Source organism: Spinacia oleracea, chromosome 3 (genome assembly GCF_020520425.1).
Source record: "Spinacia oleracea cultivar Varoflay chromosome 3, BTI_SOV_V1, whole genome shotgun sequence".
Lineage (NCBI taxonomy): Eukaryota > Viridiplantae > Streptophyta > Magnoliopsida > Caryophyllales > Amaranthaceae > Spinacia > Spinacia oleracea.
In genome coordinates this window covers 43884116-43899300 of record NC_079489.1, presented here as the reverse complement: position 1 = coordinate 43899300, position 15185 = coordinate 43884116, and the positions used below count along the sequence as shown (strand labels likewise).

Sequence of the window (15185 nt, the reverse complement as noted above, 5' to 3'; positions counted from 1 at the left end):
TGTATGGTAAGGTTGATTTTTCCCAATACAGGCTTTCGGGAGTTATCATAAGCTCGTACCCCTTGCGTGGAGGTTTGGAAGTCATCGTTTCCTAGCCCCAAGCAATGGGCGGTTCGCAATGGGCAGAAATTAACCGCTGAACCATTATCTACGAGCGCTAGGGGGATGTTTTGTCCTTTGCATCCAACCACTAGGTAAAGGGCATTATTGTGAGCATCCCCCTCTTTGGGCAAGTCTTTGTTAGTGAAAACTATGGCTTTTTCTCCGGCATCTCTCGTGACATGGCTAACCAATGAGTCAGGTGTGATATCTGTAGGTACTGAGATGAGGTCGAGTGAGCGAATAAACTTTTCGCGATGTTCCTTTGAAGTACACATGAGATCCCAGATGGTAATCTCGGCCTTGGTTCTTTTTGGTTGTTTCAGGAGAGGATTTTCAATGACTTATGCGACGGTGGCGTGCCGTCCATTCTCAGGAGTTTGCCTAACCGGGATGTCGCCCATAGGAGGTGGGTGAATATCCGGTTGGTATATTCTTCCGGATCGGGTGAGGTTGTCGACCTCGGGCTCCTGAGGGGTGGTGTCAATGAGAGCATACCCGGGCCAAGTTTCGGTGAAGAGGTCCTGGCCCGATACTTGAGATAGGTAAATATCTTCAGCATCATCATTCCACACACCGCACACTTCTCTCTCGATTCGATCCATAGGGACCACAGCGAGTGGTGCACCTTGAGGCGTGATGTACACCGTGGGGCCGAAATTCTCTGGTTGGTCGAGAGAGATGTGACAAGAGCCGAGTGGGCTCTTGTTGTTGTTGGGTTTGCCAACGTTAGGGAGAGGTATCACTTCATCCTCTATCATGTCCTGGATCGTATGTTTTAGATTCCAGCAGTTTTCAGTGTCATGGCCATTTCCTTGATGGAATTTGCAGTAAGTACCTTCGACCCAATATTTGCTTTTGACAGGAGGGTCACGGGTGGGGCCTATAGGTCTCAACTTTCCTTGATTGGTTAGTCTTTCAAAGGCTTGTACCAAAGTTGACCCGAGTGGGGCAAACTTTCGGTCTCGGACCCATCTTCCAGGGCTTCTTCGGGCGGGAGTCTCTTCTACAGCATGGACTTCTTGGGCTTGGGATGTGTTACCCCGATTATAGGTGTTGTTTTTATATGTGGGTTTGCTTTGTATGGTTTTGGCGAGGTCGTCCTCGATCTTTATTCCCACATCATAAACTCTTTTGAAAGTGTCAAGTCCCAGGTACCTAAGGTGTTGTCTGTAAGCCGGGTCCAGGTTGTCAATGAATTTTTGGACCAATTCTGTTTCGGGAGGCCTATTGATTAGCTGGGCCGCCTGGTCCCTCCATCTAGCAAAGTAGGTCGTGAAACCCTCATTTTTCTTTTGGAAGAGAACTTCCAGCTCGCGCATGGTGACTTGGAAATCCATGTTCGACGAGTATTGCTTGATGAAGACATTGACAAAGTCTTCCCAAGTGGGGAAGAGCTTAGGGTCCTGGTGATAGTACCATTTGAGCGGCACAGGTTCCAAGGACAAAGGAAAGGCAGGTAAGTACATGGACTTATCCACGCCTTTCAAGTTCATGGCATTCACAAAGCTCAGTAGATGATCACGGGGGTTGTCCGTGGCCTTGAACTTTGGTAAGTCAGATGAACTGAACTTTTCTGGTAGTTTTCCAGGAAAAGGTTCAGGATCGAGGGAGAAGTATTTGCTCCCCATGGTTTGCTGTAGGACCATTTTTTCAATCCTCTTCTCGTTATCGAGGTCATTTTTGGCTTGCGCAGCCGCTAAAGCTTCATTTTCCATTTTCAATTGGCCCATAAGTTGGGTCATTTGGTCCATCTGGTCTCGCAAATCTTCGATGGACATGTTTGAAGGTGCGAATCGAGGTTGGGGAAGCGGAGATCCTTGAAATGAGGGACGACGGACGGAGCTTGGAGTCACTAAACCTGATGTTGGTGATGTATCTTCGAGACGCACTAACCGTTGATTCCCTGATCGGCACCAAGTGGCAGGACCAGTCCTAGGCATAAGATAAGCTAAAGTTTAGGTTCCCAAAGTTTTAAGCATTACTTAGTCTAGACTTCGACTCTCTCTATTGGTTTTTCACTCTTTCTTTTGTTGGTACACTTTTTGGGTTCTTTTTTTCTTTTGGTCATTCTTTGGATTTTCGAAACACTTGCCCGTGTGACATTCATAGTTGTTAGCATGTTCGGTCTTTTAGTGCCGAGCATTGTCGTCGTAGGAGGCCTAACAACGACGCAAAGAGTTATTAATTTTTTTTTTACGAGTCGCTTTTGAAATCGAGTGCTTTTCTTACGCCCTCGTAGCAATTCTTTTTACGAGCATTTTTTGTGCTACATATTTTCCTTTCGCGCGGGCACCGAGGCTGCTGCGCCTGACCAGAAGGCCAAGCAGCAACTTCAGAGCCCAGCGAGGGGCGTGAGAAATTCTGGCGCCCAGCCAGGGGCGTTGAAAATGCGTCCCTGACTGGTTCTCGTTTTCTGTCTTCTGTTTATGCGACTTCGATTTGCGTGCTTGCCTAATAACGTCCTTTACGCGTAGCAGCGTTTGTGTGATTCGTTACAGGCCATCCCGAGCGTCGCTTATTTTTGTGGCGATCATTCGGGTTTGCGGAACACGTATTTCGATATAACTCTTTGGCAAATTAGTCTATGAACGTTTGGGCAATTTTTAAGGTCGTTGGTTTTTTAGGATAGTTTGACACACACAATCACATATTTCGCTACACATAACTAACATTCATCATGAGGCGATAATAACATGTCATGTAGTTTATGATAGGCTTCTTTGGGTAGTTATTTGCGCCTGGCTTGGTACCGCTTCTATCGTAGATCCAACACATGCCCCGGTCGAGGTAGTGTCTTCAACAGACGAATTTCGCTCAAGAGGCCAACCCGCAAGTGCAAGCCAAGGGGGCATGCAGGCGAGAGGGACCTAATGAGCGAGCGATTGGGTTCGGGATAGGTGTACTACCTGCACAAGTACCGAGTGGGCAACATGCACGGCGTATGCACCCCCCTATTGGCGGAAAAAGGTATCTTTAGTCCCAACTCCCGAGGGATCCGAGATTCGTTATGCGGTTCTGCCCGTTCACATTAATATGCTGATTTTCAGGTCGTCCCAACTTGATGGGGAAATAAACGCGGGGTAGGATCGTTTCACCCTTCGGCTATTTTGATTACCTACAGGCACGAGTATTTCCTTCACTATCCCCAATGGAGTCGCCACTGTGAGGGGGTCGAAAAAGCACAAGGCTAATGCGTGACCTCGTCCCTTGTGGGTGTGACGATTCTTTTATTCAATCAAGTGTAATTGGATTTCCTGTGAGTATACACCCAATTGACTAGTAATATAGGAGTCGCCATTCAGTTTTTAACGACAATGAGAAAAACTGACAAAACCTGGTTATCGTGACATAAAGGGAGAGCAATTATGTTTGACCACGACGGCCGTAGGTTCCCTTGTGATCCCTGGTGTGGGGATCTCTCAACATACACCCGCAAGGTAGAGATTGAGGGTTCGGGGGACTGTAACTACCGAGAGGAGTACTTCGCTCGTCGATAACTCCAGAGGTAGGATATCCTTACTAGCCCAGCATAAATAATTGAAGGGACATGCGTTAACTATTAAACTAATCTGAGTTGATTTTAATAATATGCAACATATAATACTAGATCGATCGCGATTATCTGATTTAAACAGTATTAAGGGACCTAGCATGATAATCCAATTTCCCAAAAATATTATATTTGTTAGGCGTGATAGAACAATCAGATTTAGTTAGTTTAATAGTTCATAAAAAGGGCGAGGAAAGCAATTAAATCATTGAAAAGGGACACATTACGACGCACCCTTGAGAGGTGCGTCACGGTTCTCAGAAAAACTAACCACTTTGACTTTGCTATTTCTCCTTTTTATTTAACGAATCTCAAATTATGGGACAGGATACGTTCTGTTCGATTTATGGATCGATTGCGACAGAACGCGTGAACAATTTCGCAGCGTGAGGCTTAGGCTAAGGGTTGGAGTCAATACTCGGAATATGAATTGTGTGTTGTGTTCTTTTCACGTCGAATTTGGGGCTGTATTTATAGGGAAGAGTTCGTGGAAAGATAGAATTGCAGAGTTCTAATCCACAAAGAATTAGGAAAAAACACGTACCCAGGTATTTTCAGCGCCCAGGCCTGGGCGCCGAAGATTTCGGCGCCCAGAGCCAGGCGTTGAAAATAGGGTCTGGGCTGTTTTCTTAGTCAGATTCGGATTCCTTAAATCCGTAGTGTTTGAGACTTAATCGAGTCTTTTAGTGCGTATCAATTTCATGACGGAATGCGTCTGGGCCCGTTACGAACTCTAGGCTCGTTAGGATTTTAATTAATACGTAACTCTTATTTCCGAATCATATTAGGAATAGGATTCTCGCAGTTTTCTATCTCATTTAGGATTTACGTTGGAGTGCAACACCTAATTCTGACAGGTTTCTATCTTTTATGAATTGCCACTTTTAAAAGCTACCCTTTACGGCAGTTACTATTTTTAGCAGGTTTCTATAAATAGCAGGTTTCGGGTGAAATGAATAGGGGAATGGAGATTCCTTATTTTATAGGAGATGCGTTGTCAAGTGGAGATTTATGCTTTCATCATCGAACCTTTCCCTTTCGGGAATGGGGACAAAAGTAGGTGTCTACAGTTGGGGTCGGCCCCTCCAAGCTTGTAGGCGTCCCCCTTGTTCCTTCTTCCGAGCGATGTCCCCTCCCCGCGGAGTAGTCCATTAATCGCTCTGCAGCAGTCATAGCGGCTGAAAGAGTGTCAACTTTCGCCCTCCATACTTCACGCTCCGCCCATTCTTGTAGCCCGTGAACAAAGTTAAACAACCGATCCTTCTCATTCATGTCTCGGATGTCCAACATGCAGGCCGAGTATTCCTTCACATAGTCGCGTATGGAGCCCTTGTGGCGGATCTCCTGTAGCTTAATCCTTGCAACAAACTCGGTGTTCTCGGGATAGAATTGATCTTTGAGTTCCTTCTTGAACTCTTCCCAGGTGTCTATCTTTATTTTCCCCTCTTCGGTATCGGCGTGCTTGGTGCGCCACCACAGCTTCGCATCATCCGACAAATGTATGGTCGCGGTATCCACCTTTAGATTGTCACTCAGTTGACAAATTCTGAAATGCTGCTCCATGTCGAAGAGAAAGTTATCAACTTCCTTCGAGTCTCTAGCCCCACTGTAGTCTTGAGGTTTCGGAGGTTTGATCTTCGTCGCACCACCCCACTCAAGTTAGTCCTTGCAGCGCACATCAGTGTCGCGCATTTGTCTTGGGCATCTTCAGCTTGCTTCTGGACAAAGTTGAGTTGTTCCTGAAGAGCTTCTTTCTCTTGCATGAGCTCATCGACCGTACCCTTGAGTCTTTCTATCTCTTTGGCTTGGGCAATCACAATTTCCTCGAGTCGGGTCCAGCTCTCTGACTTGCCTTCTAGCCATGCTAGTCTTTCTTCGACCGTTTCCATCTCTTTCTTCCTTAGGTCTTTCGGGGCCTAGGTCAAGCCTTGGCTCTGATACCAACTGTCACGGTCCGAATATTTTGACACCGGATCCGTGCGGCGCCCTCTTGCCTATTGGCGGCAAGGAGGCAAGCCTTGTGCGGAATGAGTGTCTTGTAGCTCGTAGGGGCACGAGTAAGCGTCTGATTCTGAACGGGCACTCTTGCCTATTGGCGACAAGAGCGAGGGTCGAGGGTCGAACGAAGCGCTTGTGTGCGCACAGCAGGCACAAGCGGGACCGATGACGAGAGTGTATCTGTTTTGCGAGGGACTTTGATGGGTCTTGGAAAGCTTAAAAGCATGCGACAACACAATATCTATAAAGGCTAGCAACAACACATGAATTAAGAAAAGGCAACTTCTGATGAGAGGTATTAGTTCATACCCCACATAGAGGTTTATTTTGAATTAGCTAAAACTTGCCAGTGAACAATGGAATTACAGTAACATAATAATTCTCCCTAAAGCCTAGAAAACTATTAGAAAGATCCTAGAAAGCAATAGAAAGGGGAAATACAAGTAAAGGAAGGTTGGATTCTAACACTATGCGAACCTGATTAGCCATATGGGTGTGGTTGTACGGGTCTTTGACGGTCCTGATAGGCCCATGCAGCCCATTTCTCGGTGTGACGTGCCGTGAATTCTTGAGGTACGTATTTGATATTATCATTTAGGGGTGCTAAAGGAGTTGCGTACTTTCACTCATGTGCTTTCACTATTTCGCTTTTGTAGTTGTGGGCTTTTGAGCGCTTGCCCTTCTTCGCTCCCCGGTTCGGTAGAGTGGCCGGAGGTTACCCTGATGCTTTTTGGTGGGGTACTGCTGGGAAAGTGAATAAACGCCCAGCCATAAAGAACTTCAGGGACATGATCGCAGCTAGACTCCATGACTTGGTAAGTATTCTTAGTTTTTTGCTTACTTATTCTTGTCTCGTTTTATGCGAGTCCCTTAACCTGTTTGTTTTCGTCTTTTGCAAATAGGTGAGCTGGTCCTGCTGGGCTGGACTAGAGGAGACCGACGAGTTGAGGGAGGCCCGGCTCTAGCTAGTCTCGTTGTCGGATCTTGTTCCAGGGTCCTAGGGGTCCATCCTTGTTCTTGGGGGAGTGGTACTCCGGCAGACTACGGAGCTCATCCGGGTGCCCCGGCCGCCTCCTTCAAGCATGTTGCGCCCTACGGGCATCCTTTTTAGCCGCCGGGCAGTGTTGCGGCAGGGTATGCCTGCAGGGGACTTTGTGCTGCTCACCATAGCTATGGTGAGTTTGTGCGGCTTCGGATTTTTCTTCCGCCTGTCGTCGAGGTACGTGTAACCTTGTGATTTTATTGATATGCACGTAAGTTCTTTTCGGTTGTGTTTCGACTTATTTGTTTGTGTTGCAACCTGAGCCCACTGATCTTGGCGGTTGGGTGCCACCAGCTTGCTCGATCCGCTATACTACGGCGGGCGGATCCAGGATCATAGAGGAGGTGCATGTGATTCCTGACGAGGATGGACCCCATCCATTGGTTCCTGTAGATGTCAGCGTGGTATGTTATTTATTTTCCTGGTAGCCATACTTATTGCGTAGAATTGCTAAAACTTTTGTTGTTCACGTGCCTGCGAGGATGGTCAACCAGGTGGTGCGCGTAGTCAACCGGCTAAAGGCCGCGTTGTGTTCAGCTCGGGCGGCTCTCTCTTGCAGAAACCCGGGCTCGACTCAGCTATTGTGCCTATTAACGTTGCTTTATTTAGTCATTTTAGTTATGTATGTGCTGACTCGTATCTGAATTTTGCAGATTGGTGTTCCACAGGCCCGTGTCCCGGAGCAGATGCGGACTCCTCGGAGGGATCCTCATTCGATTGAGGGCGATCGTGATGCCTCCGGATCACATGCTAGGCACGCTTTTCGTACGTTGGTTTGGGTCAGAGGTCCATGCAGCCGCCGATTGGGCCTAGGATGAGCTATGGTGGGTCGTTCGGAGTGCCTCAGTCTCATATGGGTTGGTAGGCCCCTTCGTTCCAGTCGTTTCAGACTGGTTGGCAGTCTCAGCCATTTCAGCAGCTTTCCCGTCCCGGGTGAGTGTCCGCGACGCAGACGCAGAGCTGGGACTCTTCTCAGTTCGAGGCTTTGTTCGGTGGTCCGCAGGTTTCGTAGGGTGCTTGCACGAGTGGCAGTGCTCATGGTGATGAGGATGAGCCTCAGTAGGCCGTGTACATGTATTTCTGATTTGGACATGTATCATTTTTCGTATACGCTACAGACTTGTATATATTGTTGCATTTAACGCTTTTAGTTTATTTTTTTCGTCTGTGCATGGATCGGTTTTTGCGAAAAATGGGCCATTTTTCAGTATTTTGTAGTATTTTTGCCTTTAGCCGGAGGTATTGCCCTTTAGGTATACCTACTCACCTAAACAAAAAAGAAAGCGGAAAACACATAACAAGAAATGATGCGCTTTAAGTTTTAGGGCCAACAATGCTTATCAGAATCCGAGTCAAAGTAAAATTCTTATTTAGAAACGAGCTCGAGTACAAAATTTTTATGAAAATAGTACAATCTGTCCTAGAATAGGTAGTATTGTAACAGAGTTTACATAAGATTAGGAACCTAATTGAGCTTGAGAATTCGAAATCTGTGTGGCTGGAAATTTCTAGTGCTCAACTTGGCAGCGCTGAAATTTTCCAGCGCTTGAATTTGATTCCAACGCTGGTTTCTTTTTCTGCGGAATTACTTATTCATATATCCGTTTTTGATTAAACTTGAATTCCTGCTAGGCGTGATTATAAATAGAGGGTGCAACGTCCATGATTCTTTCACCTTGCATGCATTGTCTAACTGCTTTAGTTTCTGAATCCAATTGTCTGCTTGCTTTTCTGTGTTTCTGCCATGTCGACCCATGTTCCCCCTGTGTCTTTGAAACTAGTTGTCAGTAAATGGCTTCGTTCGCTTTCCACTATCGATAAGATGCGGCTAAAAGAATATGCTTTAGATGCTTTGTTAGGGTTACAACAAATAAAAATTGATTTTAGCTTCATCTATGATGCCCTGGGTTTCTGGGATTCGGATCACCATGTATTTGTTTTCTGTAGTAATGAAATTGTTCCCGTGCCTGAGGAATCTATGATGACCTCTCTGTGCTCATTAATTATTTTAGGGTCTCTACTGTCAATGTAACTGAACAGAAACGTAGTATTAGGGCCTTATGCTTTTTCCTGCTGAGCTGCTACCTATTTCATAACGGTGACAATATGTTTGGAGACCTGAAACTGATGTCGATTGTCAGCTTGATGGAGAGTCGGTACTCCATGATGCCTATGGTGGTTGCCGAGACTATTCTTTGGGTGGATGCTTTGGAAAAGGATGTGAGGTGCGGGGCTGTTGGGGGTAACCCCTTGTTACAGGTAATCAGTTCATGTTTGCGATTTTTTTCTTTTTATTTCGACTTGCTGATGAATTTTATTTTCGAACAGTAGCAGCGCTGGAAAATTCCAGTGCTTTAATGTTGAGCGCTGGAAAATTCCAGCGTTTAGACTTTGAGCGCTGAAATTTTCTGGCGTTGCAAATTTTTTTGTCCGCTTTTTTTTTATTTTTTTTCGATTCGTTTTGTTGCGAACCTTGATAACTGATTACTGTTTTAATTTTCAGATTTGGCTGATGGAACGACTTAGGATTTTAGAGGCTCCGTCTGATCTTAGGACCTATTGTCCCCGGGCTCTTGGCAGTAGGAAGTATCTACACCAAGGAGAGAATGAGGCCGAGTGGACTTCGTATCTTACCCATGGCCTTTGTTCTGTCAAGTGGGTGATTCCGTGGTGGGGCGTGCAGTCTATGACAGGTGGGACGGGACACGCTATTTTAACGTTACTTCCAAGGCTAGTGGTTCCCACTTATTTGTTTCAGTACCGCGTTATGAGGCAATACGGTCATCGACATGTCATCCCTTTTGCGGATACTACTCCACCTAATGTCAGTTCTTACTCCCGTCAGCGTCTCTTGGGGTGGGCGGAAGGTTATGACCGCTTGCGCCGTTGGAATGTTCGTAGTTAGGGGAATATTGATTTGTCTGAAAATTACAAGCTTTGGATGATTTCAGATGATTCTGCAGAGAGGCCCCAAGCTCGTAGTGCTGAACCTGCTGAGATACTACAGTCACAGAATAGGCCCAAGTATGATCAGGAAGTTGTGTTGAGGTCTCGAGATGCCGGTGCTAGAACCCAGAGGAGGCAGACAGAAAGGAAACGTAGGGCTGAGCATCCGTATGTTGATCATGGGCCTAGACACAGGTTAACTGGGCGTGATGTTACTGCACCCGTAAAAAATGCTGAATTAGTTCTAAGTAAGGGTCGTCGTCGTGAGAAAGGTAAGAAGCCGGCGTGGACCAGGAAGACTTCTGCTTCTGTAAGATTAACTGCTGAAGCTCCCGGTGCTACTACGCCTGTTTCTGTAGCTATTCCTGCGGAGGCTGTAGTTCATGCAAGCGTGGATAAGGTGAGCGAGGCTTTAGCATCCATGGAGGTCGACGTGGGAGAAATAAAAGATTGTACTGAGGCGTCTGACTTCCACAAGGCGTTGTTTGGTGATTATGAGGATTTAGAGTAGATGCTCTAGAGTAGTTTGGGGTGGTTTGTGCCCCTTTTCATTTGTGTCATGTCTTTAGTTTACTTTCATTTTTTCGTTACTGTGTTTATTTATTGTTTGAACTCGGGATGCGAGTGTTTGTTTTTTTTTCGTTTCAATAAGAAGTATATTTTTTAGCAACATTGGTATATCTTTTTTTTGCAAATTATTTGGACCGAATCCGCTTTTGGATTGCCTACGTATCCACCCTAAGCTTTAATTAACTTAGTTTAGAATCAGGTCGCGCATAGTTCTAGCTAAGGATCAAGCGAAATAAATCTGAATGAGAAAATATTTGCGTTTGTGAATTCCTTAGATCTTTTTTTAAGTTTGCACGAAAAAAATCTGCACAGATTATGCGATTATGTATCCCCCAAGTGTACAGAATGTTTCTGTAAAAGTACAGCAAGAATTCTGGACACTTTAGCTCGAGCGCTGGAAATTTCCAGCGCACAAATGTTTAGAACTGGAATTTTCTAGCGCTGCAATTTCAGCGCTGGACAATTCCAGTGCTTTGAGGTTTTTTGTGCGCAAAATCGTGTTGTTTTATGTGTACTTATTTTGCAAAGTATGGTCGTGCACTAAGGATTCTTTAAACCATTTTTAAGTATGCTTTGCGAATGATTTGGGTCCGATGCGTGAAATAGTTAATGACTCATTTTTTTTAGTCTGCATTTGGGACTTAAGACGATTTTGTGAGTAGTGCTCACATGGGCGAGATCTGGACATACTATGTGTCGATGTTTGCGCGACTGCGTGAATCCTGTTTTTTCAAGATCATTGTATCTTTATTATTTTCGTCGGTCGCCCATTTGTACCAAATATGTTTGGTTTATAATTGGTCGTCTTAAGTTGTTTACAGGTTGACAGAGTGAGTTTCCGTTTATTGGGCCTAAAGTGGGCCCCTACTTTGTTCGCAAAGTTGAAAATTTAATTAGACCGATAGTGTAGAGAATTTAACAATATGTTTAATTGTATTGAAAGGAAATCTGAAACGCACTTGATAAAAAGAAAGGGCAAAAAGAGTGTGTTTAACTAGTTTTCTCGGGAAGCATCATCCGAGATTTATTGAAAACAACTTAAATTGGCCTAGGTGAACTATTTTGGGTTTCTTGAGACTCAGATTGGTCCCTAGGGTTCTATACCGGTTGCAGGTTCATCGGCGAAGGGTTCTGGTTCTTGTCTGATCGTCATCTCAAAGTTGATTCCTTTGGAGCTAGCCCATTTGATAGTCCAGTACCTACTCCCTTCCTTTCCTGTAGCAGCCTGGGTGATGGAGCAATTAGTAGAATTGGATCGAAGTTTTCATCTTGCAGGGCCATGGTGACCAGGTCGGGTTCTTCTGCGAACGGCTTTAGCTGGACCTGTGCGGCCAAATCTTCGAGCGACATGTTGCTAGTTGATGTAGAGGAGAATTGGGGTTGGAAGACTGGAGATCCTGGAAAGGGGAACGACAGGTGGAGACAGGAGTTACTATTTCTGCAATCGGAGTGGCAATTGGGGTGGCAGACTTAAGACGTGCTAATCTTTGATCTCCAATTAGGCGCCAAGTAGCGGAACCAGCCCTATGTTACAAGACATCTATTTAGGATGCCGGATTGGTTTACTATAGGATACAAACTTAATACTGACTCGGAATGGCTCAATTTCTTGGGTAAGGGTAATTTTTTACAAGAACTTAACTCAGGTGAACGTCAGATTATTTATTTTTTAGCTTAAATGGTGTCATGCCACTCATAAGTACCGTTGGTGAGCCAACGGTTACTTTAAGAATCGTTTTTAAAGTTAGGCCAGCGTATGCGAAAATTATCAAAGATGAAGCCAACTGCGCTAGAATTTTTCAGTGCTTGGAAATGCAGCGCTAAAATTTTCTAGCTCTTGCAGGCATTTGTGCAAATTTTTCCTTTCAGTCAGTTTTACTTTGTGGCTTGGATTTTACCAAACTGGACCCTTCGTTAGAGCCTTCGTGCGCTCAAACGTTCAGCGTTCCGATGCAAGTGATAAGTAATTTGCGCGTACTGGTCTTTGGGTTAGATTGGTAAAAGCTAATGTAGATTTTTCATTTAATTTTCACTTAAGGATACTTCAATTCCGTGGAAATACCTTCGGCGTAGTTTTGTGAAGGAAATGTGTCCTTCACCCAAGGTGCATTAGTCTAATACCAAGGTTCAGATTAATTACGAACAATTAATTCAATGAGAATAATTGATCGGAACAGCTAGCTGGAGCAATACTTTTGATCAATGAGTTCTAATCTATATTAGTCTAACAACTTGCTCTTTACTGAACCTATAAGGTCACAGCAATGGCATGTAACAGATCACCAGATTAAATGAATCGGAAATTCATTTAATAGCTTTTCGGGAATTAGTTCGGAAAAACATAAATATATGATATGACGTTAGATCAGAATCGTATATCGTATCGCGGATATTCATAATCTAGGCGAAACAAATAATCGTATTGTACGACGGTGATTCGTCAAGTACTATACGATAAACAATAACCTAAGGCGTTGGTCGCGAATACGAGCTGAGAGGAGGCTGCCGGCCCATCGAGCCAAGCGCGCATGCGCGCAAGGCCCAACGAGCCAGCAGCTCGCCAGCAGCGAGAAGCTAGCCCGCAAGGCATGGCTGGGCGCGCGCGCGGAGAGTAGCAAAGGCAACAAGCAAATAAGCGAGGACCAAGGCCCATGGCTGCGTTTGCCTTGTGCGCGCTGCTCGTGGGCTTGGTGCGTGTGTGGCCGATTGAGGCCTTTTGCCTTGGGCGGTCATGTTATAACCTTAGGGTTATAACACACCATTATTCATTATGTTTTTCCAACACTACAATTCTAATTCTACGTACGTTCAGTAAAACCTAATCAAAGAGAAACTCGAATTCTCTCTTTGCCTCCATTCATACTGCTCTTCCCTAAAAGCTAAAAACTCTTGAGTGACGTCTAAGCTACGAATCTCAAGACGGAACTGACGTGTCGGTGAACCAAGTAGAGGAACGAAAATTGGATATCTTGGTTCGTGTTCGTGAATCGTTGAACTAGGGAAAACACGCTTCGAATGTAAGTTTGCTTACTCTGTACTTTATACATGCTTCCTGGCTTTGGGGATTGTTCCGCTATGTTAATATGTATTTAACTGTATTCCCCTACAATGGTATCATGAGCCTTATGCATTGAAGTACTTTTTAGCATGATTAATATGTTTTTGTTGCTTTCGAAATTTTCTGATTTTTTTAATGAATTTACGAAATATTTCTGGATTATTGGATAGATCGTAGAATATGTCCTGAATTCAAAAATTGTCAGAATTTCGATTTTTCTGACTCTAATCTGATTGAAAACGGAATTCTAAGATCAACTCATGAGAACAGAATCGAAAAAACAGGCCTCAAAGTTCGGGTTTTTGGGGGTTTTTGTGAATTAATGAATTAAATTAACAATTTTGGAAAGTTTTTCAACTAATTGCACGATCTAAACTACTCGGAATTAATTTAAATTTTTCCTACTGGTCTTGGGTATATTTTAAAATTATGGTAAAAGTTTCGGCCATAAATGTTAAGTATAAACCCTAATTTTATTTTCCCTAAATTTGTGAGTTTTAGATCGTAAATTGGTTTTAAAAAAAATTTAGATCTGGAAATTTGGTTAATTGGGAAAGGGAATATAATTTCATGATAAGTGGCAGTTTTTAAAAATTATTGGATTAAAACTTTGATTAGATTCGTTAATTTTAATTGTCCCTTAAACCAAATTGATAAAAATCTGAAATTTAAATGTTTAGAACGATTTGAAACTTTGGATTGGATTATCAAATATGTTCAAATTTTTGTTGACGTTTTTCGTTCGTTAAATTTGAATGTTGTTAGCCAAGATTTAATAAATTTTTCAAAATTGGATTGTTGGAAAATTAATTAAATCACCCACTTTGTTATTTTTCAAAAATAAAAACGATTAATTTTGTTAATTTCAAGAAAAATAACTCATGCAAATAAAGTTTCATGAAATTAAAAATAATTTTTTTAATTAATTGGCTCGTATGGCACGAGCCAAAGGCGCGGAACGAGGGGTGTGCGGTGCGTGTGGCTGGGCATAGCCCATGCGCGCTGCCTCCCCGCAGCTTGGCGTAGCAACCCGAGGCAGCCAGCAAGCGAGTTGGGCGTGCCAGCGTGCGCTGGCCGAAGCAGCGAGCAAGGCAGCAGTTGTGCCTTGGCTTGCGAGCAGCGACGAGCAAAGGAACCAGCAGCAGGCCTTGGCTTGCGGTGTTGTGCGATAGGCTTTTCAAGGCAAGGGGTTGGGCCTCGAGGCCTTGTATGGCCACAATGCACTTGGCAATGTTTGGATGGGCGTAAGCCTAGCCCGTGTTGCACGAAATTGGCAATTTTGTTCGTTTGGGCTTTAAATTTTACTTTTGCTTGAAATGGCTAATGGTGGATATTTATTTATGTATTTTATTTAACTTGGCCCGGGCCGTGAGTTTAATTAAATATTTAAAATTAAATTATCCAAATTAAAATATTGGTTTGAGTGGGAGACGCTTAAGGAACTAAAATGAAATAATTATTTTAATTATTTTCGTAGGGCACGATTATTTTAATTAAATTAAATTTTGATTAGAATAAACTCTAAGGATTAATAATTCGGAATTGATTAATCTTTTAGGACGCGTTTTATGTGAACGTGATTTTTAAATAAATCATGTAAATACTTGCATATTTATTTGGGCCATTCGTTTTAGGATTTGAATGGATGAATGCATAGAATGTATATTTTATGTATTGCAGGTACTCAAGTGACTAGTATGGCCAATCTAGGATAGTTAAATACGGTCTGCGTACCGTTTTATCTTTGAATGTAAAGTTTTAAATATGGTATGCGTACCATTGAAATTTTGATGTAATTTTTAATTATTTCAAGTATTTCTAGTTTAGGTATTTTCGAGCCGCTCCCCTCTCATCTTTTAGGGTTTTACTTTTCTTTGCCGCTTAGGCCGGAAATATATGTATGAGAATTTTTTAGGGTT

The 15185-nt window shown here is 43.7% G+C and overlaps 1 long non-coding RNA gene across 1 annotated transcript; it reads left to right on the top strand.

The window, feature by feature from the left end:
- The first annotated feature begins 2433 nt into the window (after window positions 1-2433).
- LOC130468975 (uncharacterized) lies at window positions 2434-7873 on the top strand. Its single transcript, XR_008929348.1, has 4 exons — window positions 2434-6223; window positions 6307-6465; window positions 6553-7096; window positions 7346-7873. It is a non-coding gene; the product is annotated as an uncharacterized lncRNA (long non-coding RNA).
- Window positions 7874-15185: the final 7312 nt, after the last annotated feature.